Source organism: Rhinolophus sinicus, linkage group LG10, assembly GCF_036562045.2.
Source record: "Rhinolophus sinicus isolate RSC01 linkage group LG10, ASM3656204v1, whole genome shotgun sequence".
In the NCBI taxonomy this organism is placed as follows: domain Eukaryota; kingdom Metazoa; phylum Chordata; class Mammalia; order Chiroptera; family Rhinolophidae; genus Rhinolophus; species Rhinolophus sinicus.
Genome location: NC_133759.1, coordinates 109,559,493 through 109,585,785, shown reverse-complemented (window position 1 = coordinate 109,585,785; position 26,293 = coordinate 109,559,493). Strand labels below are relative to the sequence as shown.

Sequence of the window (26,293 nt, the reverse complement as noted above, 5' to 3'; positions counted from 1 at the left end):
TGTTATCTGTGGGGTGACTTTCAGATATCATGAATTTATCACTCATTTCTCATTGTAAAGGAAGACTCTAAGCCCCAGGCGACTTCCTCAAACCAGTGACATCAGTTTGACCCCTGAAAAGTAGACTAAGTCTCTAGTCAGCAAAAGCCCCCTGGAGCGGGGAGTAGGGGCTGCAAAAGTTTCTTCGAGCCCACAGGACTTCACGGCTTCCTGAAACATTTCATTAGGAAACCAGGAACCTTCAATGATGCCTCCACGAGGTCCTGGGCGAGCTTCCCCGGTCCTTCTGCCCCCTTGGCCAGCCTTTCCTCCTGGAATTGTGGATCAAGGTCTCCCTCCTGGTTCGGCTATGCAGTGACTCCTGCTCATTCCATTTTGCTCGTGGGCAGGGGCTGGGCCTCGGTGAATGTCATACAACAGGCTTCTTTCTTTGCATACAGAGTCTTAATAAACCTCCGAGGAACTGATGGGAAGGTGCTCCCCAAGAAGGGCAGGAATCCAGAGAGGCCAAGGCTGGGGGCTCCAGGTGAAGGCAAAGGCCCAGCTTCTGGAAACACGCTCCAGAAGCCCTCTTCACCCACTGGGGCTGCGGGATCTCACAGCTTCACCAAGAATACCCTCTGTGCACGCAGCCCACTTCTCAGCTCTCTGCACCATCCTCCATCGGATAAAGTCAGAGAAACCCAGCACATCACAATGGAGTGCTCTGCCTGCCCAGATCAGTTACCAGGCGTGTGTCGAGAGCCCTCTCTGGCTCAGGTCTAATGCTCTGTGCCATCGAAGCTGCAGCATGCAAAGCTGCCCAGCACCAGCTGCTGAGGGGCCACCATTTTAAGAAAATAAGAAATGAAAGGAACATGCATGAAGCCATTAGAGCACAGTGTGGACGAGATAAAGAGAAACAGGTGGGGGGCCTACACAGCAGCCCCCCATCTGCTGCAGAATATTCTCTGTGAACAGAGTGGGGCTCCACTCGCTTTGCTCCAGAGCAAAGGGATCGGCCAGGTGAGAAGTATACTCACATGTCTGCAAACTAGCTCGCCCTTGGTTTGGTTGGGGGTCTATCCGTGGTCCTCTCAAAACCCTCTCCTCCAGTGCGTTGCCAGCCAGGCCCCCAGAAAACGCTGATGCTGCAGCCTCTCCCGGAAGCCCACACACACCCCACTCAGAAGCCACCTCTATTTTTAGCAGGGGCAGAAGTGGGGGCTGGGGTGGGCTGCCATACTTCCCTTTTTATTTTTGTTCTGAGCAGAGTCTGTGGGTGACTTTCCACAGGGTGGGGGCGGGCTGGGAGGAGAGAAGGGGGCTGTGCTCTCTGGAAGGCATGTCAGGCGGGAGCTGCAGAGAACTGGGGGCCATGTCTGTCACTGGGGGGGGGCAAGAGGGGAGAGAGGAATGGGCAGGCTCCAGGCATCACCCCAGATCTGCCTGTCCTGCTGGCCCTGCCACTATGACAGATGTCACCCAGGAGACCACAGTCCCCTGACTGAACTGCACCAAGGAGGAGGTTGGTTGGCAGGAAGTGCAGAACCTAGAACATTCCTGGAAGATGCTTCCGAAAGCCTCACACCGTGACGCCCAGAGCCAAACACACCACCACGTGCTTCTCTTCCCGACATCTCGGACTCCCCCGTCTGCAGCAGAGACCTGAACACCCCATTCCCCTGGCAGGCCTGCAGTACAGATGCTTGGAGGTGGATGAGCTAGCGCAACTATCAGGGAGAAAGACTGAGCAGTGGGTGGGTGGATGGAGCTTCCCGCACACAGAGGGGATCCACAAAGGTTAGCCCTGCCCCCTTTCCTAGAGGCCTGCCGTCCCCTCCAGTCCTACACAGCCGGACACAAGTCTCCCCCTATACTCCACGGCTCTTCCCACAGAGCCCCAATCTACCACTGGCCAAAGCCCAATTCCTCTCTATTTCCCAGCCTGCATTGATTGTGAGGGAACTGACTGCTCCCTTTTCTTCTCTAAAGACATTTTGGTCTGATCAGCAAGCTGCACGCACCACAAGCATACAGTTCAATGAGAACGGAAAAAAACACACTCCTGAGAGCAAGACCTGGCCAAGAACACAGCAAGGCCACCACCTAGAAAGTTCTTCCCGGCCCTTCCCATCCTGGGCCTTCACCCGCGAGGTGGCCGCTGCGGCGGTGAGTTCCATCAGTTTTGTCTTTTCTCGAACCTCAGACACCAGAAGGCACAGGAGCCCTCCTTCGGGGCTGCCGGTTTCTTCACTGAGTGCTTGGCGGTGCGTCCGTCTGGTGTGTGTCAGCAGCTTGTTCCTTTTTGTTTCTGAGCCGTGTTCCGTTGACATGTGGTCCACTTTGTTTATCGGCTCACCTGCTGGTGGACATTTGGGGTGTTCCCCAAATGCACTGAGTGGGACATTGTTGCACAGCCTTTGCCTGTGTGTGCTGTCCTTTCTCTTGAGTGACACCCCGAGACGGGACTGCCGGGTCACCTACGCTTAAGTTTGTAAGCAAGCGCCACGCGGCTTTCCGAAGCGGCCCCATCATTCCACCAGAAGTGGGGGGCAAATCCAGTTCCCCCACATCCTCGTCAACACTTGGCCGTTAGGTTTTGCCAGGCCAGGCCTCCTACTCGCTGAGTAGTGACTGTCCCTTCACGCTGCGCGCCCCACGCTCCCCACCTCACACCGCGATCCTGCCCCTCCCTCCACCGGGGCTTCCTATCCTTTCGCACGTTCCCACGTGTTCTGGGCTCAACAGCGTCCCTCCACACCCATGTCCACCTGGGATGTCAGAAAGTGACCTTATTTGGCAATGAGGTTTTTGTGGGTGTACCTTCAGAGGAAGCGGGGCTCTGCCTGGATTCCTCCTTCGTTTCAGACTTCCAGCCTCCACGGGTCTGGAAGAAACTGCTGCGGTTTTAAGTCAACCGCCTTGTGGTAATTTGTTACGGCAGCGTCGGGAAACTCATACAGACCCCGTAAGAGCCCCAACCCCGTTTCCCAGTCAAACTCCTACCAGCCACACCTCCTCCCACGGGAAGCCTTCCCTGACTGCCCTCACCTCACACGTCCTTCTCTTCCCTGGGCACCTCCAGACAGGACCCACATCGGCTAAGGGCAGGACGCTGCAGCCACCACTGACCAGCTGGGTGACCTTGGGCAACACGTGAACTCTATTTCAATAAGAGGCTGGCAGAAAACAGACATCACAAAGCTGGGTCCAGGAGGAGTGTAATAAGGGGACAATCTGTAAAGGTGCGGCTGGGAGCCCATGGAAAACAGTGCGGCCTCCTGGGGCTGTAACCCCTGGAGTTCCCGCCAAAACTCAAGGGGGTGAGGGGAGTGGGCAGTGAAGCCTGGAAAGGCTGCTGCACAGGAGCCAGCCTTCAGGACAGGGGCACGGCCACCCCGAGGGGGCTGGGGGACTGAATGCCTGCCCCCTGCCCCATCCTGTTCCCCCATGAATGGGGCTTATTCAGGGAAGCCTCTGGGCACAGCAGGTGGGGTGGGTCTGCAGGGCCCAGGGAGGTCTTCCAGCACATTCTCTGAGCCCTGGGTCTCTCCTGTCTAGTGGGGACAACGACAGTGCAACCTCGCAGGAGCGTGTGAGGATGAAGAGACGCTGCTGGCCGATGAGAGGCCGTGTGGGGAGGGCCCCGCCTCGCTCTGCTCAGCACAGCAGCCTCCTTCCTGAGGCCAGACCGGGTTTCTGGCATCTCCTGGTCACCTTGCCACGTTCTAGGCATTTACAGTATAATTGCTGATTTGAACTGAAATGAGGAGGCAGAAGTGAGCCGCCCCGTCTCTGGGCGGGGGAGCAGCTTTAGAGGAATCCCCAGAAGACGCCAGCGCCTCATGCTTCCTGCTTCTTGGCCTCTGATTCTGAAAGCTGTCCCTCACAGGAGCGCCACACAGGGAAGCCCCAGGAATCTCGCCTCCTTTAGGTTCATTCTCCCAACAGTCCTGTGCTCTGGTTATGATCAGGAAACCGAACCGCAGAGAAGCCATAGGATTTGCCCGAGCTCGCGTGGTGTCAGTCAGCTCGGGCTGCTGTGACAAAGTCCTAGAGGCTGGGTGGTTTAAAGAACTGGCATTTATTTCTCTTAGTTTTGGAGGCTGAGTCTGATTCAGTGTCTGGTCGAGACCACTTTGCTGCGTCCTCACATGGCCTTCCTTGGTGCATGCTCCAGACACGGAGAGCTCTTCTCATGAGATCACTGATCCCACCCTGAGGGTTCCACCCTCACGGCCTCTCTAACCAGAATCCCTCCTGAAGGCCACCTCCAAATACCGTCCCACTGGGGTCAGTGCTTCAACACACGGTTCTGGGGGCACACGTGTTGGGCCCACAGCGCGTGGTGAGTGGCAGGAAGTGCTGACGCCCTGGCTTGCACAGGATGGAGAGAGCACTCGCCTGTGCTACAGGGCCAGGGCCTCCCTCGGTTACCTGCTGTGCTGTGGGCACCGCTGGGACGTTGTCAACTGGGTGGCGACTCCCTGAGCGAATCGGTCAGAGGGAGGTACGGAGTGAAGATTCAGTCTTCCGTGGTCAGAGCATGAGGCAATGGACTCTCAGGGCTGGAGGGGTCTTAGATGCCATTCCACCACCCACACCACTGTTGCACAGTTGAGGGAGTGCATGTTCCAAGAGGTAAAACGCACGACTGGCTGAATCACAACTGCCCACGAATGGCCCAGGGCCTGCTGCAAGCAGTCATGGGCCCCTTGTGTGCACGCTCTCCTGTCGGTCTCAGACGGCCGCCCTGGAATAGGTCCTTCTGGCCTCCATGTTGCAGGAGAGGGTCTGGAGGTGGAGGCGTTGAACGCAGGGTCCCGGACGGAGCTTGGGGAGGAGCAGGGACTAATCCTGATCTTCTCACAGGCCTGTACACAGATCTTTCCCTCGCCCCCACATTTCCCTTCTTCCCACGGAGCAAGCAGGCCCTTACCAGCTTAAACAGGAGATGATATCGGGAAGCTGAAACCGGCCAGCAGCAAGCTCAGGGAGCTGCCCAGTCCCGGGGGCTCTGGCCACACTCGGCGGGAGGGTGGTAGACACACCAAGGCTTGAAGTCCCTTCCACCTCTGGGATTCTAAAACACTCCTTCGCGGAGAGACCGAAGGTACAATTTTCCGTGACCGCCTGAAGAGATCCCACTGGGCTTGTCATGGATGCCACACAACGGTTGACACCACCACTAAAGAGTAGGAGGAGCCGACTTCTCCCGAGCAGTGCTGAGAAGAGGGGGTCACTTGAGGCCATGGAGGAAAGGGTGCTCAGAACGCCCCCGGGAAGTCGGCACTGGCTAAGTCACACGCGGAAGGAAGTGGCATCCAAGTGCTTCCTGCACACACAGCCAGTGAGGCTGGCGTCTGAGCTTGTGGGGAAAGGATGATTTTTCTGGCATGGCAAGAAGAAAAAGAGCACAACCAGCTGGCTCTGCAGTAAGATCAGCCCCGCAGGAGCCTGGCAGCCCTGGAGATGAAACACACCCCACTGGACTCGGGGCTTTGGTGTGTGAGGCCGGCCCGGCCCCTGGCCCTTCCAAACGCAAGCGGGCCGGGGAGGAGCTCCTTGTCCGCTGCCGCTCCCAGGATGGCCAGGTCTGTCCTGCCGAAGCCCGAAACCAGCTCAGGACCGGGCCTGCCCAAGAACTCAGGATCCGACCTCCTCCCCGACGCTGTTTTATTTATCTCCGCTCTGAAACCCCAGCTCTAAACAGTGCAAGCCCTTGACTGCTGACTCAGCTGCTGGAGCCCAAACTCATAAAATCCTATTTCAAAAAGGTCCAATGATTTTATTTTCTGATCATAAATATGAAATTTAATTAGCAGCTTGCTGCTAATGAAGTCACAGTGGAAGCCAGCCCTAAGACGCAGAGAGGGGAGGAGAACGGCCCAGCATAAAACAGCAGCGCTGCCTGTTAACTCTTGCCTCTCCCCGCCCCTTGCTGTGTCCCCGCAAAGCCTGGATGGACAGCAGAGAGGCCGCCTTCGGCCTGGTAGGACGAATGGACCCCTCACTCAGGCAGAGTCAGATGTGAGTCACATGTCCCCTCCTCGGGTCTGTGGGAGGTGCCTGGGCACTCTGGCCAGGTCAGAGGCCGGCTCTGTCTTTCTCTACCACTCCCACTGTCCACGGCAGAAAGGAGGGATTAGGAAGAACCCAGAGTCTACGCAAAGAACCTGAAGGAAAAGCCACCAGAGCTAGAAAGACCCCAGTTACTCGGCTTGACCGCTGGACATCAGCAGGTGAACAATTCACGCTTCATGAAACACACAACACTCAACACCCACCCTGTTCCTCCAACTACCCCTGGCCTCCGTTTCTCTAAGAGAGGACTCTATACAATCTATAAACAGTTTCTCTATGAAGTAGGACTATTAACACCCACCCAGGGCTGGTGGCATTTTGACGCTGGTCAAAAGCACTTCTAAGGCACATCCCTGGACGACAGCAGGTGCTCAGTTTGGGGAGCTTTCATCGTCATCGTCATCCTCGCATGAGTTCATGAGTGACATCTAAAGTCCAGAACTCACTATGCTCTGAAGTTCTATTGAAGGAAAGGGGCTATTCCAAGCCTTATCCAAGAAGCTGAAGTTAAATCTCATTCATTTCCTGAACAAGACAGGGAAAACCCAGCCCACGTGGTGGGTGGTGAACTAACGCTAATGTCACCCAGTGTGTTCCACGTCAGTGTCTACAACGCACACGTGTGTGGACGGTGCAAGGGTGTGTCCCCTGCATGTGCAGAGTCATGGTGGGTACACACCCTGCGTGCACATGGGTGCAGGTGCACTGACACCCCAAACATGAACAGCGGCTACACAGGGGAACAGGCCCCGTGCCCTCCTATGGAGTCTGCAGCCTCAAACCTGAGACTTACTCTGTAGTCAAGGCACCCAAATCACATTCTAGAAAAAGTTTCTGGCAGAAGGTAGTAGAGTTTTGGAAGGTTGTTTTCTTTCTTTGAAATGGAAGCGTAGTGCCATGCTGCCGGCATTTGGGTTCCTGAGCAAGCAGGAACAGCACACGTTTTGGCTCCTCGTGTCTCTGCAGGGGATTCTCTTAGGGTCACAGCTGAGATTTCTGTGATGCTGGAGCCTGACCCCTCAGGTATAACTGTCAGCCCCAACAGGTGCAACTGGCTTCGGGGATTCAGTGTTACGGGGGAACTAAGTTTGTGTGAAGCAAGCCCTTTCTCTCCCTTTGCTGGGTGTCGCGCTGTGGTCTGCCCTATACTACAAGCATCAGCTGGCCGCCCTCATGTGGACTGTCCCAATGGGAGCCCTGGCCACACACAGTTCTTCACTGATCACAGTGCTGTTTATGGCCCTTCAGGTCCCCAAGATCCCTGAATCGGAGCCTGCATTTTAACAAGTTCTCCAGTGGGGGTCACAGACCCTGAGCCACTGTGCTGGGACTCAGGACTCACTGTCGGCACACAGGCCTTGTTGACTTGCCTGCTCATGCCCCTCCTAAGTCCTCTAGAACCTCAGCTTGACACACGTGCCAGTCTCTCCTGGCTTGCACCCTGCCTGGTCTTCGATGGCATTTCTGCCCTCCCATGTTGGCTGCATCTGCTCCAGAGTCCTCCGGGTCACTGAGCCCCAAGCGGGACCAGATCTTCAGACTTCATCCCACATGACCCTCACCTGGCTCTGCACTGGCCAGGGAGCCCAGGCATTCAGACATGCTGTGACATTCCAGTGGCCCGTTGACTCCATCCCTGTGTCACCTCCACCTGAAAGCAACTTCCAGGACTTGGGGCTTGCTGCCCACCGCCTTCTTCTGCTTCAGTCGTCTCCCAATCTCTCAAGGTTTAAGGAAGCACACTGCTTGCTTGTAGCTAGTCTTTTTGTAAAGTAAGGATTCTTTTGCAAAATAAGGATTGAGCCCCACAACTATTTCTTAGGAAAATCTAGTATTTCATACAATATAGTAGGGTATGCTTGAAGTCCTACTTGGGGACAGGCTGCCCAATGAATCCTGATTACAATAAATCCTAAGCCACTGGCAATCTTTTACAACGCCCTCTTACCTGGCCTGGTGCATTCAGGTGAGTTGTGAGGTGTGTGGCAAGTACCACATGATGAATAACAGTGAAAATATTAAACAATTATAAAATGGGACAAGGTATTTGAAACAGCTGTTTGTAGACACTGGACAACAGGTGGCTCAGGTCGACCTGATGGGAGGTAATTCACGAGGTAAGTCTCACGACCGCTCTGGCTTTCTGACTGAATATACCTTATATAGGTGGGGCGGAGAGGTGGAGCTCAAACAGAGCACAGCAGCCTCACCGAACTGAGGACACAGATCAGATCAGGGCTGCTGAGGTCTGCCATTTGGGAGAGTGATACCAAGAGGAGGAAACTACACAGAGAAAGAGTGTTTAGCTAAATACTGAAGAACATACACACAAGTAAGACTCCACGAGCTTGGCGGGAGCCACCACCCAGGAGCTGTGAATTGAGAGGTTTCCGATGACACACAGGACTGAGAGATGCGGGGTTGTGCCTAGCCAGACTACAGGGACCTCACGGTGATCCCTTTAGAGACCTAGAAAGCCCATACCTTGGGGGTAGGCTATTCTAACTCCAGAAAAAGGACCACTCTAGGTGCACCTAACAAAGGTTCAAAATAAGTTTCAAAAGAATCAAGACTATTCACACATAAATTAACTATTTGCCAGATCAAAACCTATAACTTACAAACATCAAAATCTAGCAACCTGGCATCCACAACGACCAGAATTCAAGAATATTTTACTAGACATGTGTATGAGCCAATAACTTTGACTCATAACCAAGAGAAAAATGACTCAAGGAAAACAGACCCAGAAATTACAGAAAAGTTGGAATTTGCACATGAAGACTTTAAAACAGCTATTATAAATATGTCAGATTTGAAAAAAATATGAACATAAAAAGGCAAAAGATATGAAACAAGAAATAACCAAAAGGAAATTCTAGAACGTACTAGGATATATGAATTTATATATAAAAATGAGACTATATGAATTAAAAATTCATTTGATGGGCTTAATGACCATTTAAACTTTGCAGAAGAAAAAAAACAGTGAATTGGAAAACAGGGCAAAAGGAACTATACAACTAAGGCACAGAGGGCAACAGAAAGGTTGAAAAGGATGGAACAAAGAATCAGTGAATTGTGGGATGATATCAAGTGGTCTAACATTAATGTTGTTAGAGTCCCAGGAGGAGAAGAAAAAGGGGAATTGTGGAAGAGACGACATTAAAGAAATTTCCAAATTTGGTAAAAAATATCAATACACATATCCAAGAAATGCAATGAATTAAATGCAAAATAAACAATAAAACCAAGCATAAGGTGCATCTTAATCAAATTGCTGCAAATAAAAAGAGCAATCTTAAAAGCAGACAGAGAAAACAGATACATTCCATACAATGGACTAGTGACAAGAATCAGAGCTTATTTCTCATGAGAAACAATGCAAAGCAAAGGACAATGAAGTATATCTTTAAAGTGCTGAAATAAAACGTCTCACTTGGAATTCTTTATCCCGTGAAATCTCTTTCAAAAATAAGACAAAATAAAGGTCTTTTCTTTGATAAACGAAAAGCTGAAAAATATTTATCACCAGCAGACTGACCGTATAAGGAATATTAAAGAATATTCTTAGACTGAAGGAAAATGATACCAGATGGAAACTTGGATCTGCAGGGACTAAAGAGAGCCAAAAATGGTAGAAACGTGAGCAAATATAAAATATTTTTATTTGTAATTTCTTTAAAAGAGACTTGATAGCTGAGAGCAAAAATAAAAACAATCTATTGTGCAGTTTATAAAACACGTAGAAATTGTACGGTAATAATAATAACACAAGGGATGAGGGGGGTTAAATGAAAGTATGTGTTGTAAGTCTTTATACGTGAAGTGATATAACATGAATTCAAGATCGGCTGCGATTAAGTTAAAGATGCATTTTTATAAACTGTGGAGCAACTACACACACGAAACAAAGCCGTGGGCTAACCAGGCAACAGAGATAAAGCGGGATACCAAAAAGACCTCGATTCATCCACAGGAAGGGAGGAGAGGAGGAAAGATGCGACAAAGGACAGATGGATCAGAGGGGAAACAAATGCTTAGATGGGAAATGGAACTTTTCAGTTAAAAGACAGAAGTTATCAGAGTGGATGGAAAGATGATTAAACAATATGCTGTTTCTCGGGGACACACTTTAAATACAAAGACACAGATCAGGCAAAAGTAAAAACACGGAAACACTATTCATAGAAACTTACATAAACTCTTTTATAAAATAGAGGGAGAACACTTCTCACTTCATTTTATGTGGCCAACAGTAAGCTATTCCAAAACCAAAGACAACGCAGGATAAGAAAAGTACAAACCTATACTCCTCATGAACATAGATGCAAAAACCCTTAAATGTAATTTTAGCATAAAATTTCAGAAATATATAGAAAGGATAATACATCACGACCAATCAGTCAAGGCCAGTTTTTTCCCTCCTTTCATAAGATGTATTTATATATCGTGATTTAAGAGTATTTTCTGAAGAGTACTTCATGTTTTTAAAATTGCCTTGTTTGCCTTCAACATTCTTAATTGTCATGGATTACACAGATGTGTGTGTAGGGGGTATATTGTGTATATACACGTGGGTTGTGTTTTTTCCATTGCATGTATTGGTTCCATGGACATATGACATCCAAGCTGTGGGAGTGATTGGCCAGGCTTTGTTTTTGTTCTTTTGAAGAACAGAGTGGTACATAGAAAATAAATTGCATTATAAATGTCTTTTAAAAAAAGAAAAAATAAATCTCCTCCTCTTATATTGTTTGATTGAAAAATTGGTTGATTCCAGGAATACAAGGTTGGTCCAACATTCAAATATCAAACAATATAATTAATCATGTAAACGGAGACTAAAGTAGAAAAAAAATGATTATCTCAATACTTGCAGAAGTCATTTGGCAAAATTCAACACCCATTCTTTGAAAAACTCTCAGCAAACTAGAATAGAAAGGATTGCCCCCAACCTGATAACTGCTAGGCTGATACTTTGTGATATTCACACTAATCACATCTACTCAGCATTGTGCTGGGGGTTCTAGATAGTGCCGCAGGCAAAGAAGAAAAAGAAATAAAGGGAATGAAATCGGAAAGGAAGAGGTGAACTGTCATTATCTGCAGACATGATTGTGTAAAAAAATCCAAAGGAACCTATAAAACACCTACGAGAATTGATAATCATTACTAATAATCATTCACTAATTTATCAAGGACACAGGATACAATGTCAAAATCTGAAAATACCCCCCCCCCAATATAAAAAACACATTAAATACTTGGGATTTAATTATACTGCAAGATGTATAAAGTGTCTACACTGAAAACTACTAAGCGTTGCTAAAAAAAAAAAAAATTAGAAGGAGCCCTAAATCAAATGGAGTGATACATCATCTTCATGAACTGGAAGACTCTTCAATATTATTAAGATGTGAGTTAGGTCCAAACTGACCTACGACGCCAATCAGCTCCAATCAAACACCAAAAAGCTTTTTTGGCACAGTATGAACAAACCAATTCAAATAGTTATATAGGAAGGCAGGGGCGAGAGAGTTACAACAATTTTTGGGGAAAGCGAATAAAATTGGAAGAATATAATATATATTCATATATGTGTATTAATTATGTATTTGTTGTTATACATTTATATATAATTATAATTTATATTATATGTAAATATAATATAGATATAATTACCCAATTTCAAGGCTTACTGTAAAAGTATAATCACCAAGACAGAATGGTTTTTGTGTAAAGATAAGCAATAAATCAATGAAACAGAATAGTGAGTTCAAAAATAGACCTACAGCTCTATAGGTAAGTAATGTGACAAAGGCACCCAAACAATGGGAGGGTGACAGGAAAGTCGTTTGCATGGGTGGAGCATCTTCAGGGAACAGCATGGGGACCTTGGACAGTCCCTGTCTGTGTTCGGGATATGCAGGACCGGGCAATGGAAGGGCACCAAATGCCTGTTTTTCTGCATTAAAATTGAACAGAGCAAGATGTGCACACACTCAGGCCACTGTCCCATCAGATGCAGGGTTGTAGGAGGCATTTCTTGGTTCTTAGGAGGAAAGTGCCTTCCTGGCTTGGTGTCTGGTCCACCTAGAAGCATCACGAACACCCATGGGTCCTGAGAAACTGAGAACACACCCCTGACACTTGTTAACGCTACAGGAAGGGGGGTAGGGGTGTGCAGGGAGAAGCTCACGTCCACAAAGGTTAGGCCCTTGGCCTTTCTCCTTGAAGGAGTTTGGCTGTTTGCTGTCTCCATAGAGGAACTAACCTTCAGCAGGACAAGTAAATAACTGCTCCCCAGCCAGGGTATCCTGCTGCAGGTTTAGCTGCGGAACTGGTTCTCAGCAGCTCTGTCCCTGACGCACCCCACCAACCTACCCGTTCCCTTTCTCCAGGCTGCAGGAAATAGCTATTCCTCACTGAGGAACTTCAAATGCCAGGGATCTGAGTGTGTGTGTGTGTGTGTGTGTGTGTGTGTGTGTGTGTGTGTATGTGTGTGTGTACTTTCTGGAAAAGGAGGCCCTCAAAACAACACTGTTTATACACAAGGGACAGTTAGAGGGTTGAACTGGAATGGGTTCTACACAAGAATGCCTTTGCCAGAGAGAAGCTCTGAAGTCTGCAAGAACGTTCAGAGGCCTTGTTAAAAATGCTCAGTCCCCCACTGGTAACTGTCTTAGACAGCTCGGGCTGCCATAACAGAACACCACAGGCTGGGGGCTTAAACAACAGACACTTATTTCCTCACAGTCTGGAAGCTAGAAGTCCAAGATCAAGGTGTCAGCAGGGTTGGTTTCTGGTGAGGGCTCTCTCCCTGGCTTGCAGACGGCTACCTTCTCACTGTGGCCTCACATGGCCTTTTCTCTGCGCACACATCCCTGGTATGTCTTCCTCTTCTTACAAGGAGACTAATCCTATTGGCCCAGCGCCCCACTTTTATGACCTCACTTAACCTTAATCACCTCCTTAAAGGACCACCTCCAAATATAGTCACATAAGGGCTTAGGGTGTCAATGTATGAATTGGGGGGGGAAGGCACGATTCAGTCCATAACAGTAATTAAGCCTGCCACTTCTTCCCCGTCATGACAGAACACATGAACCAAAATGGGCATTTTTAAACAAAGGAGATCTCACTGATAGCACCCAAATGAACACAGCCCTTTGGGATGGTCTTTCCAACAGCGCTGCAATTGCTCAACATATCATGGGATGTCCTCTGAATTGCTCTCAGTTTATAAATAACAGTCCCAAAGCTTGGAAAGGACTCCAATCCTTCTGTGCGCAAAGACTCCATCACTGGAAAAGGTAGTGCGCCCACACAGCAGCCACGCCAAAGCACCTGAGGTTTCACGCCCACATTTGCCCACGCTGTCCCCTATGCCGGCATGGACCCTCACGTCGTGTCCACTTGGTGAGCCCCTCACGTCCCTCAGGGCTCAGAGCACCACTCCCTCAGCTCCTTCCTCCACGATTCCCAATCCCTGACGCTGAGACTAGCACTTATCACGTGTTTCCTCCTCTCCACAATTTGCCTGTGAGGGAGGAGACCTGTCTTTTCACCAGTGGAACCAAAGCATTGTTACAGTAGGTGCTCTCCCTGTGTCTGATCTCATCTAAGAGCCGTTCTAGCCTCCCCTCACCCTGTCCAGACCTAAAGCGGCCACAGGCCCGTTTTGTCCCAGAGATCAACGAGGACACCATCAGACCTCCTGCTGCTCTCTGCATCTCTGTGCCTGAAGCCCTTTCCCTGGAACGGTTAGGCTGCGCCTGTGTGTAATAAGCCAGAAGTGCTTATCTAATGCCGCTCAGGAATTGGTGTATAACTAATACCTGGCCCCCCCCCCACCTCCCTCTGCTCCTTGGGTGGGGTCATCCCTGGCACGTGCTTTGCCTGGTTACCAGAGTATCTCTACAGGATTAGCGCCCCAGCGCCCACAGTGGTGACAGGCTTAAGAACACACCCTTCTTGACTGGCTGCCTTCTCTTCCCCGTCCCACTTCCCCACTCTGTGGTCCCCAGACAAACCTGCACTCAGATCCTTGTCTCATAGACAGCTTTTGAGGGAACCCAAATGAAGCCACGGTCTGGAATGGCAGACAGAGCTCTGGGCAGGTGAAACTGGGTTCTACTCCCACCTTTGACAAAAGGCTTGTTGGGGTTACAGTGGTCCCCCTTATTCACGGGGACATGTGCCAAGACCCCCAGCGGATGCCTGAAACCGCAGATAGTATCGAACCCTACATATACTGTGTGTTTTCCTACACGTGCACACCTGTGATGGAGTCTGATTTACAAACCAGGCACAGTAAGAGATTAACAATAACCGAGAATAAAATAGGCTCATTATAAGCACGCCCTGTAAGGAGAGCATGTGAATGGCTTTGGGGCCATTATGAAGTGAAATCAGGGTGACTCGAGCACAAGCACTGTGATCAGGGACCGTAGACCTGATAACAGACGAATCGAAAGTGACTCACGGGCGGGAGTGTCTGCAGCGTGGAGATGGCGGCCGAAGGGATGAGTCACGTCTCGGGCAGCAGAGTGGGCGGGTGCAAGATGTCATCGCGTTACTCAGAGCGGCGCGAAATGTAAACCCTAGGGATTGTTTATTTCTGGGATTCTCCATTTAATGGTTTTGGACTGCAGCTGACTGCATGGTAACCGAAACTGCGGAAAGCAAAACCGCTGATAAGCCGGACAACGGCATTTGGACTCAAACTAAACATACACAAAGGCCCCACACGCTCCTCAAATTGTAACCAATGCCTCAGGTAGATGGACGTGTACCATTTCTCAGGGGGAAGAAAGCCAGGAAGCCCAGGGGCTTCCGCAGCGCAGCCCATGAGGGAGGGGGGCAAGGCCCAGGGCGGGTGCAGGGGAGCAGAACTAGGTGAAGTTTGGTGCCCGTCTTACTATAGGCTTGTGCCAACTGGGCGATAGTTCTGAGACGATCAGGCCTGAGGCCGGAGGTGGCTGTTGTCACCACCCCTGCTGTGGAAAACGAGCTTTCCTCTGCTGAAACACCCCACACAGCAGCTCCTGGAGGCCCTCCCTGGGACCAGGACGAGGGTCTGGGCTCTGGGTACTCAGCTTACACCGTCAAAAGATGGGCTTATTTTTTATTTCTATGCAGAATCAAGCTGACAGGGTCTAGTTTTTCCCCAAGGAAAGACCAAGAGGGAAGTTCGAACTAGGGATTGTAGAGAGAGTTCCGTGCTCTATGTTTAAATCCCAGTTCTTTTAAAGGCTACCTGCTGCAGCCTTAAAGCATGATTCCCAAATTCTGTCAGGCTTCTCATTGGTAGGTGGGGCCTATGGCTCCTCCCCTCGAATCTGTGTGACCACGTGATCTACAGAAAAAGGCGGCTTGTCTGTGCCCATGTCTGGATGACCCAGGCTTTGAAAAACGGGCAATTTCCACTGCTTGTCTCTTGGGACACTCACCCTTAACACCCAGCCACCACACTGTGAGAAACCGACGTAGCTGTGGGGAGGCCCACGTGGAGTCCAGTTTCCCAGCCCTCAGGCCCAGCTGAGCTCCCAGCCCACAGCCATCGTGGGAGAGGACCCTCCACCCCGCTGAACCGCCCTAGCTGACGGCACGTGGGGTAGACACGTGGGAGAGGGCCCTCCGCCCCCGTGCGCTGCCCTAGGTGATGGCACATGGGGTAGACATGCTCTTCTGGCCACGTTCTGCCCAAACAGCAGATCCATGAGCTAAAGAAATTATCGGTGTTGTTCAAGGTCATGAGGTTTTGGGTAGTTTCCAGGCAACAACACTTAACCAGAACACCAACACTATGGCCTCGGGAAACACTTAGCTTGTCTGGATGTTGGCTTCCTCACCTGTGAACAGCAGGATTCAAAGACTTGCAGGGTACCTTTCAGCTCAAATACTCAACGTGAATGAATGTCCTCCCTGGGTTTATTATAACACAGAACATGCTTTGTCCACGTCACTAAAACTTCCCTGTACCTACAAGAGCACTTTGTGCTGCTCAAACATCAATGCCTGTTGTCTCACCTGGGGTCTTGCTGAATGCACATTCTAATGCGGGGGTCAGAGGCCGGGCCTGGGAATCTGCATTTTCACACGATGCTGGCCCACTGATAGCATTTTGAGTGACAAGGCATTCTGCCCCCCTTGTGCGTCACCAACAGCTGCCATTAGCCATGGGACTAAACACGTAAAGGCAGTATCTCAACTAATCTTCATGACAACTCTCTGAGGAAAATTTTGGAATCAGTCACACTTGACAGACTTGGAAGCCCAATATCTGGAGATGTCAGGTGACGTGTCTAAGGTCACAGTTAATGAGTGGTGTGGCCAGGATTTGAGTCTAGGTCAGCTCACAGGTGCTCATTCCCCTGCCGCCCTCTTCTGAACAGGTGATGTGAGTGCCACCTTTTTTGGTTTTGTCTCTCCCCTTTGTGTCTACAGCTAGCCAGCTGGGATGAAAATCTATCACGAGGACAGAAGTGAGGGCGCAGGCACACACCAGGAATAACGAAACAGACTTAACAAAGACAGAGGTGACTTTTTCAGGTTTCCTATCACCAGCCGTGATTAATTTACAGCTCTTTACATGCTAATGTTTTCCTGCCTTCTGCCAGTAATAAATAACCAATATGCTTTAATACCTAGTTATTATTCATCCCTTTCAAGTATTTGGATTTTGATTCTTTGCAGTTCAATCACATTGAATTTCTTTAACCAGGCAGCTCCATTAAGAGTCCCCTCCAAGGACATCCTGGCAGGGTGGTGACAATAATGGATAATGGGTGACAACAGAGAGTGGGGAGCTGCGACACGAAATACTAGCAGCCATGGGGAAAAGGAGGGAAAACCATAATAAAAAACACCACCGAGGTACATTTAAGTAACACTAGGCTTATGGCACAGCCCAATACAACCAGGAAACTTACAGGGGTGCTGCCCACCTGCACTGCAGTGAGCTGAGACGGGCTCTCCACCCCTCACTGTGTATTCCAGAAAGTCACTTGCAGCTTTCTCCATCGCAACCTCCTCAAAGTGTCTGTCAAGCGACGGAGGCCCAGCCTACAAGCCAAAGCTGGTGAGAAGGCTCTTCTCCTTCTGAAGAAGCTGTCCCCTCCTAGGACTCCAGGACTGTCCATCTGGCCCTCCAGTCCACAGCTGGCAACTCGCCTCTTCTGGGCTGGCTGAGGAGTGGCTGTGACAAGCTCCACTGTGCCCAGTGGCTGCGCCAAGAGTGCGAGCATCATTCCCACCCGGCCTGTGTCTGTCGGCCCTCGGCGTGCTCCGGTTTGCCTGCTCCCTCCACTGCAAGGACCACTTGGGATGCTTCCGTGCAAGGAGCCCTTCCCCGTGGGCAGCACTTCTTAATTTTACTGACTCCACTTGGTATCCGGGACCATTTCCAGAACACCACTTTTAAATATGTGAAATAACACACAGAGGATTACAAAGGAACACCACTATATTGAAGTACTTACGAAATATTTAAAAACTGCGATAATCTAATATGTGTGCTTCCTCATTAATGCATCAAAGAATATCTAGCACTGGGGGGTGAACAACTCCCCTGGTTTTGAAACAGGGATATGCAAACAGTATGTTGAGGTATCCGCAAAAATGAAAATATTTGTGATTTCTGTTGGTGACAGTTAAAAGTACCGCTGATACTACTGTGGCTTGTCACCTGCAATCATAATGGAAGGAAATCCTAAGTTTTCGTTAGAGTTAATGAGAATAAAGATGTAATTTCTTCCAAGGTCATGGCTAAGAAACCCTACCCTAGGGTCATACCCCTGCCATTTCCTTGCAAGCACTCTCAGAACCGCCTGTCTTCCCTGCAGGATCCCAGAGGTCAGGGACCCCATCTGTCTTATTCCTAGCGGCAACACGATGCCTGGCAAACCGCCCGGCGTATCTGCAGATGCACGAGACGCATGACGAACGAGTGACTTGGTGCGGCCTCAGCCTGCGTCTGTGCACGAGCTTCCGGATGGCTCGCTGAGAAAGGCGGATGCTGGGTTGTCAGGTTTGCCTCCGCGGATTTGTTCCATCAACACCATATTTACATATTTCTCTATTTTAATTGAGATCTAATTCACACATGGTAAGGTTCACCATTCAGTGTGTTTCAGTATATTCACAAGGTTGTGCGACCACCACTAACATCTAAATCTAGAACGTTTCCATCACCCGCAAAGAAAGCCCGTACCCACTAGCAGTCAAGCTCCCTCCCCTCTCCCCCAGCCCCTGGCAACCACGCTTCTGCTTTCTGTCTCTATGGATTCCCTCTTTGGACATCTCAAATAAATGGAATCCTAGAATATGTGGCCTTCTGTGTCTGGCTTCCTCACGTGGCATCATGTGTTCACGATCCCCCCACATTGCAGCAGCACCCATCAGCACTTCACTCCTTTTCAGGCTGAATAATAATCCACTGTGTGCAGAGACCACATTTTGCTTATTGATTCATCTATTCATGGACACTTGGATTGTTAACAAATACTTATTTGCCACTGATATGTGCCTTCACGGAGGGTCCATGCCCCTCACTCTGTCGAAAAGCAGGCTGAGGCCAGACCCTTGGGTTGGGATCCCTCAGTTTCCCCAGCTGTACTTTGTAGGGTTGTGGTGAGGCTTTAGAAAGTGACTACATGTGAAAGACTTAGCACAGTGCTTGGCACACAGTAAGTATTGGAGAGCAGAGCCAATGAAATATGCCCATTACACAGTGGGGTTAGTGCTAGGAAAGGAACAAACGCAAGGAGGAGAGGACACTGAAGATGCGTCAGTCCAGGAAGGCCTGTGTCTGTCTTTATTCAGGCCCAAATGATAAGACATCACCTGAGTGAAGCATCGGGGACCAGGGGTCTTGGCAGAAAGAACAGCAAACGTAAAGATATGGAAGTGAAAGGCTTGTGGGAGTACAGGGCAGCGCTGTCCAGAGGGAAGAGGTCGGCCAGGAAACGAGACAAGGTGCACAAAGCGCTTAGCTCAGGCCTGCTCCAGGGAGACTCAGTTAATATTTCCTATTAGCTGTACAGAATTCTGCCCGTAGGAGCCCAGAACCAAGTCTGGAGACACATCTGCTCTGTTAGCACATACTCTGAGCACTTGGTTGGCACTGTTTATGATGGTGGATACAATGGTGTGACCGCTGCCTTCATAGAGCTTACGGTCCCGTGGGGCATCAGCATGAAATAAACAGGCATACTAACAAACCTATATTAAGAAATTGTGATAAGAGATTTGAAGGACATGCACCAAGTGTTACGAGAGAGAGTGTCAAGGCGTAGGGTAGCTGCCCAATGGACAAATTCAAAATGAGAGCAAGGACACGTAGGTCTCTAGGGTTAGAATTTCTTTCAAAGTGTGTTCAGTTTAGCCAAAAAAAGTGTGAGGAGTGGGGCATGTGAGATGGTCTATTTGATGGGAAACCTGGGTCGCTGCAGGACTTCTCAGAGCCTTCCTCTGTGACTCTCCCCGAGGGGGGGTGCAGTGTGCAGTCTTTCCCAAGTTGTCTGACCACGGAACGCTTGTGTATGAAGCAACTCACAGGACTGGTGTTCTGTGGCCTACACTTTGACAAACACTCCACCACATGCGTCTATTGACCTGGAGAAGGACTCATGCACTCCAGGTTTTTCTGTGTCTATTCAGAAAATGGGAACTTGTCAGGAGCATCAGGCCATGCTCTCCCCAGGACAATGCAGACAACTCGTGGCTAATTCTGACTTTTACGTAAAAATGGCACCCTTCTGTCATGGCACCCCATTCACGATGGATAAGCTCAATGAACGGAATCACTGTGCATTTGGTTCCATTTGGCTTGGTGTCTATTGATGAAGTGTGGGAAGGACCCAGGCACTCCAGCAACCCAGTTTCTTTCATCCTTTGTGTGGAGGGGGTGACCCCTGCTATGGATCACCTCATTCATTTCACCTCAATTCTTGTTGGGTAGAATTTCAGAGGATGGCATTTCCTGAGTCTACTCCCAAATTGTAGAATGCGGAGGATGGTGGTGCCACGCCTGGTAAGGGAGCATGTGCAATGCTGAGGCCTGGGCTTGGGGCCTGACATAACCACCTGGGTAACTTGGGCAAGGCATTCCTCCAGCTATAAAATCAAAATGACAACATTCCCTCCATTGTGATGTGGCGAGTTAGTGTTTATTCAGTGTTGAACCAAGTGTTCCACATCAGAATGAGTGTGTGTGCAAAACTATACATCCTCCCCCAGGATGTCATATCACTCCCCGCCCCCAAGAAACTCATACTCCAGCTAGGGAGAAAAACCCACATGCCAGAGCAATCAGGAAACAGGAGGACAATTACATGCTAATCTGCTAGGATTAACAAACAGTACGTCCTGATTTTAGCTTCTGACTAATTTTCTATGATAACCTTGAGGATAAGATAACAGAATTTGGGTTGATTGTTTTTCCTGACAGGTGAACTCACAAGTTGTTGAACAGCATTACCTGACAGGTACTGACAGCATCTCTATCTTAACAAATGTTTGCAGAATAAATAAATAAACCTTGGGCAAGGTCCAGTGGTGAAACCAAAGAGCTCATTTCTGGGCCCTGTACTGCTCAGCACTTTTGGCACTGATATCAGTGAAGATATAAAGGAGAATCTTATCAGATCGGCAGATCCCACAAAGTTGGAAGAGATAGTTAATATGATAAATGCATTTATCATTATTCAAAGAGGTTTGACAGGCAAGAATATAAGGTCCAAACCACAGATGGAATTCAATAAAAATAGATGTAAAGTGCTGATTTTTGCCTTAAAAAAGTGTACAAGGACAGGATGGGGAGAACTGGCAATGGCAGAGGCTTATGAGGGGGACGGGGGTAGAAGGAAAAAAAGAGAATAGAAAAAAAAGTACTGGGCTTTCGATTAACTAAATCTCCAAAGTGACCCAGTAATGTAACACAGGTACTTAAAAAATAATGTAAGATCGTATGAAGAAGGAGAACTGTAGATGATGCAATTGTCCCCTCCCTCCCACACCGAACCCAGTGGATGAGAAATTATGAGGAATCTTTCGATAAGACCGAAAGAGAAAACCTAAGTCCAAACGGCTGCAGAAAAGGCTAATTACAAGCTTGAAAGTGACACACACAGGAGTGGCCCTTGGGTGACAGTTAAAAGCCCCCTCCCCCCCTCCCCCAGGAGCAGCCAGGCTGGCTGACCCTTTGCAAACCCCTCCACCTCCCATGTGCAGGCAGCACATCACAGGATGTCTCCCCACAGGCGGGAGCTGTGATTGTGGACCTGGGGGTCAGAGAGGCAGGGCAGTACCTGGGCTGGGGGATGGGTGTCAGGAAGACCAGGAGGAACAGGAGGCCTCAGAGCCACAACACACCTGAGAACATCTGTCTCTCACAAAAAGGCTGCAGTGAACAGGTGTAACTATGGCAGACAGGATATGGAAAATGTCCAATGTAGATACTGTCCCCTCACCAAGAAACACCAGACATTTGAGGAAAGTCAACACTACGACAGAGAAACCGCCATGTGCAACACACAGAACCTTCACGAGGGAAACTGTTCCCAGAGCTAGCAGAACAAGTCCCTGAACATGCATACTTAATGTCCTCAGAAAGATACAGGAGATATTGGTTTAGCCAACAGAGATTTAAAGCATCACTGAAACAAAAATGAGCAGGTGGACTGAATTTGCAGAATGGACAGAGCTCGTGACCAAATTACTGAGCTGGAAGATCGGACTGAGGAATTCTCCCAGCATCTAGGAAAAAAAGGGCTGGACAGGATGAAAGAAAAGTCAAGAGAAATGGGAAATAGATCCAGATGTTCCAACATTTCTCTTGCAGGTGGTCCAGAAGGAGAAAACAGAAAGGACTGACAGGAAGACAAATTCAAAGAAATTCTAGGAAAAGAATTTCCAGAACTGAAAAAAGGCAAGAGTCCTCAGCTTAAAAGGACACACAAAGTGCCAGGAAGATGAAGGAGAAAAGACCATTCACATTGTGTTGAAGTTTCAGAACACCAGCCTCACAAGGAAAAATCGTAAAGGTTGGCAGAGATATATCATCCACAAAGAAACAGAATCTGATAGGTCGATTGGCAATACCAGATCCAAGAAGACAACAGGGGCAATTCTTCAAAGTTCTAAGGAAAAATAATTTTAAAACTGAAATTCTATGTTCAGTTCAACAGTGACTCAACGGAAAAAAGAGAAAAAAAATTTTTTTTTACATAGGCAAGAACTCAAAATGTTTACCATCCACAGATCTACAATGAAACAATCACCAAACAAACAATGTACTCCAGTAAGGAGGGGACAATTCCAAGGAGAAGAAATGGGATATAAGAAACAATGGCACCTGCCAGCTCTCATCTGAATTGTGTCCCCCCAATTAATATGTTGACATCCCAACCCCTTGTACCTCAGAATGTAAGTGTATTTGAAGATAAGGTCTTTAAAGAGGTGATTACATTAAAATGAGGCTGTTAGAATAGGGTCTTAATCAGGATGGAAAAACATATTCCATGCAAATAGTAACCAAAGAGAGCTGGAGCAACTCTATGAATAGCAGACAAAACAGATTTTAAGTAAAAGTTGTAATAAGAGACAAAGAAGGACATTATATATTGATAAAAGGGTCAATCAATCGATTAAATATAACAATTACAAACATATACGCACCTAACAACAGAGCCCCCAAGATACATGAAGCAAAAATCGACAGAATTAAAAGGAGAAATAGCTCTACAATAATAGTTGGAAACTTCAATAACCCACTTTCAATAATGAAGAGAACAACTAGGCAGAAGATCAATAAGAAACAGTGATGAGCAAACCATTACAGGAAAAAGAGAACGAAAAAATGTGATCAATTCTACAAAAGGCAGGAAGCTAAACAAATTATGAGAAATAGAAACCACAAGATAAATATTAAGACTAAGTCCAATGATTCATAAATTACAACAAATATAAAAGGGTTAACAAGAAAACAGAATTTAAGGGAAAGAACAAAAAGGGATGGAGATTTTTATGTTATGAAGAGGAACTATCAAGTACCATTTAATGCTTATGAGCCTCACAATACAGCTTTCAAGCACATAAAGCAAAACCGAGAGACATACAAGAAGAAATTGACAAAGACACTATCATACTAAGAGATTTCACAAAGCCCCTAAGACGGGGACAAATAAGTACAGTCACAAAGGATTAAAAATAACTAACATGTTTGCTCTAATGGATCTACAGAACTCTGTGCCCAACAAAAGGGAGACAAACTGTTTTCAAATACACATGGTGATTTTACAAAAATTCACCATGAATTAGCCACAAAGGACATTTCAAGCAATAATGCAAATCAGAAATAACCTATGGCATATTTGGTGATGAAAATATAAAAATGAAAAAACTGCAAAAGAATAACACCTCCAAAAATAATGTAAAAACATAAATTAAAAACTATTTTAAAAGGGAACAACAAGGAGACCAGAAACTGCTAGAACTAACGAGAGGTCAGCAAGGAGGCCGAATGGAAGGTCAATGTTATGTCTCTCCGGATGTTAAAACATATTATAAAACAATAGGGCACAGAGACACAGAAACAGATAATTAGATCAATGAACAAAAGTCTAATAAACAGCTCAATTATGTGTAGAAATTTAGTGCACAATTAGGGTGACATTTCAAATCAATGCAGAGAATTAAAGGAGTATTCAATAGCTGTTGGGATAATTTGCTAACAATTTGGAGAAACTAATATTCTTATCTGGCCCCTTTGCAAAAACAACCGGAAGATAAATGACTTACAAATTAAATAATGAATTCCTAAAGTATTAGAAGAAACAACTTTTAAAATATGCTTATAACCTGGGATAGGGCAGGCCTTCCGAAACAAGGCATAATATGCTAGTGTCGTTTGGCATTTGAGTACACCCTAATTTAAAACTTCCGTATGATGGGAAACAGGGCAACAGGTTAAGAGTGTAAGATATGGTTTAGGAAAACACCTGTGATATATGAAATAAAGAATAATGCACAGAGCATCCGTACGCAAAAGACAAGGAACATGGCAGAAAAGGAAAGAAGGAAAAGGAACTTCCAAGTCACAGAGGTTTGTGTGACCGACGAACATGAAATGATCGTTGGGCTCAGCCATAATCAAGAGAACAGTTGAAACGCTGTGATTCCTCAGCTGTGAAACAGGACGGTGAAGGACTCCACCCCACAGGGTCGCTGTGGGGTTAAATGAGGTGGTATATACAAGCAGAGCTCTTGGAGAAGGGCCTAGAATATAGTCAGCTGTCCATTAGCATCACTATTGCTATTATCGGCAGCATGTTTTAGCAATCAGAGAGGCAGACATTTTCAGTCTTGGTAATACAAAGTTTTGGCAAGGGCACAGGGAAAATAATACTCTCACACTGCCTTAGTGAGAATATAAATTGGTCCAGCTAATTTTGGCGGGCAATTTGGCAAAATCCATTAACACATACAATGCACGTACCTTACACCTGAAAATTCCACGTTGGCACCTAACCTAGAGAAACAGTCACCTCTTTGTATAGGAGGCATGTGCAGACGAGAAAAACAAGGATTGGAAAGAATCCTACATGCCCGTCAATAGGGGGCTGATCGCAGCAAACACGGGGCTCGTATACCATGGAAGACCTTGCAGGTGTGGATAAGAATGGTGTGGAGGTTCTAGTAATGTGGAAAGATCTCCAAGATGCATGTTTCAGTGAAGAAAAGAAGTTGCAGAACAATAACTAGTGTCTGACGCCACAAATGAAAACACGATTCCTGTAGCCACCTACTCGCACACGTGCCTAGAACTCGCACGAGCTACATACTCGTACATACGTCTGGAATGTGACACACCGCACGGACAGTGCTGGTTCCTCAGGGGAGCACACCAGGATCCATGTTATGCTTGCAAAGAGAGAAGAAGCTTTGTCGACATTCCTTGAAAAATTTAAAAGAACATTTTCATGTATGAATTTTTAGAACTAAGAATAAAAAAAAAAAAGAATAAATAAAATATAAAACAAACCCAAACACCAACAATCTTTGGCTACTCCCTAACAGCGAGAGCAGAGTGTCAGGTTCATACAAAGTAACGGCCCCACTGTGTGGGGGGCGGATCAGACAACATCTGGAATTCTGTGTCCAATCTGAGCCTCACGCTTGAAGACAGACATCTGCAACTGGAGTGCACTATCCATGGGACATTTCCCAATTTGCCCAGGACAACCCTGGTGTATGCCAACTGCTGTGTACTTAGCAGTGCCCTTCGGATGCTCAACAGTTTCCTGGTTTGATTTAAAGGCGCTCCAAAAACACAAAAAGCAAAGACAAAACAAAAAAGCTTGGGTATAAATCTCCTTCAACAGCTTCAGGATCTATATACCGAACAAATGAGGATGAACGAAATCAGAGGAGACCCAACTACATGGGGAGACACACAGTGTTCATGGATTTAAAGAACTCAGCATGGTAACGACGTACATTCACACCAAACGGGTCTATACACTTAACCCATTTCCAGTAAAAATCACAGCAGGATTTTTGATAAGAGACAAGCCTATTTTAAAATTTATATGGAAATGCAAAGACACTAGAATAGTCAAAACAATTCTGAAAACCTGGTTTTGAAACTACTATGGAGCTACAGCCGTGAACAGAGGACGGTACCGGTGAAGGGACAGATACGTGGATCAAAGGCACAGAATAGAGAGAGCAGAGATAAACCCACAGAAATATGGCCAATTGATTTTTTTTTGACAAAGGTTCAAAAGCTTAATAGAAGGAAAGTCTTCAATAAATTGTGACAGGATAACTGGATATCCCTATGCAAAACAATGAACTTCAACATATACCTTATACCTGGTATAAAAAGTAACTCAAAATTGATCATATATTTAAATATAAAACATAGAACTACAAAACTTTTTGAAGAAAATATTGAAAATATTTGCAACAATAGGTTAGACAAAGGATGTTTAGGAAAGATAGCAAAAGCGCATTAACGGAAAAATGGACAAACTGGACTTCTTGAAAATGAAACACTTTGTTCTGTAAAAGATGCTGATAAAGGAACACGAAGATGAGCTGCAGACTGGGGGAAAGTACCTGCGTATCACCCGTCTGACAAAGATGGATCAGGAATATACAAAGGACTCTCCAACGTTAGTGCTAAGAGTTAGTGCTAAGGAAACAAACACCCAATTTT

General features: G+C 47.4%; 1 protein-coding gene across 4 annotated transcripts in view; it reads right to left on the bottom strand.

Annotated features, from left to right (window-relative positions):
* The window catches only part of CARD11 (caspase recruitment domain family member 11), a 92,647-nt gene that overhangs the window by 48,173 nt on the left and 18,181 nt on the right, over positions 1 to 26,293 (bottom strand). The window contains exon 1 of one of the 4 annotated variants that reach the window (XM_019757565.2): positions 1,023 to 1,169. The exons of the other annotated variants lie outside the window; for them this stretch is intronic. The gene's annotated coding sequence lies outside the window, so the exon portion shown is untranslated. Of the gene's footprint in view, positions 1 to 1,022; positions 1,170 to 26,293 lie in introns of those variants that run through there. 4 annotated transcript variants of the gene reach the window in all.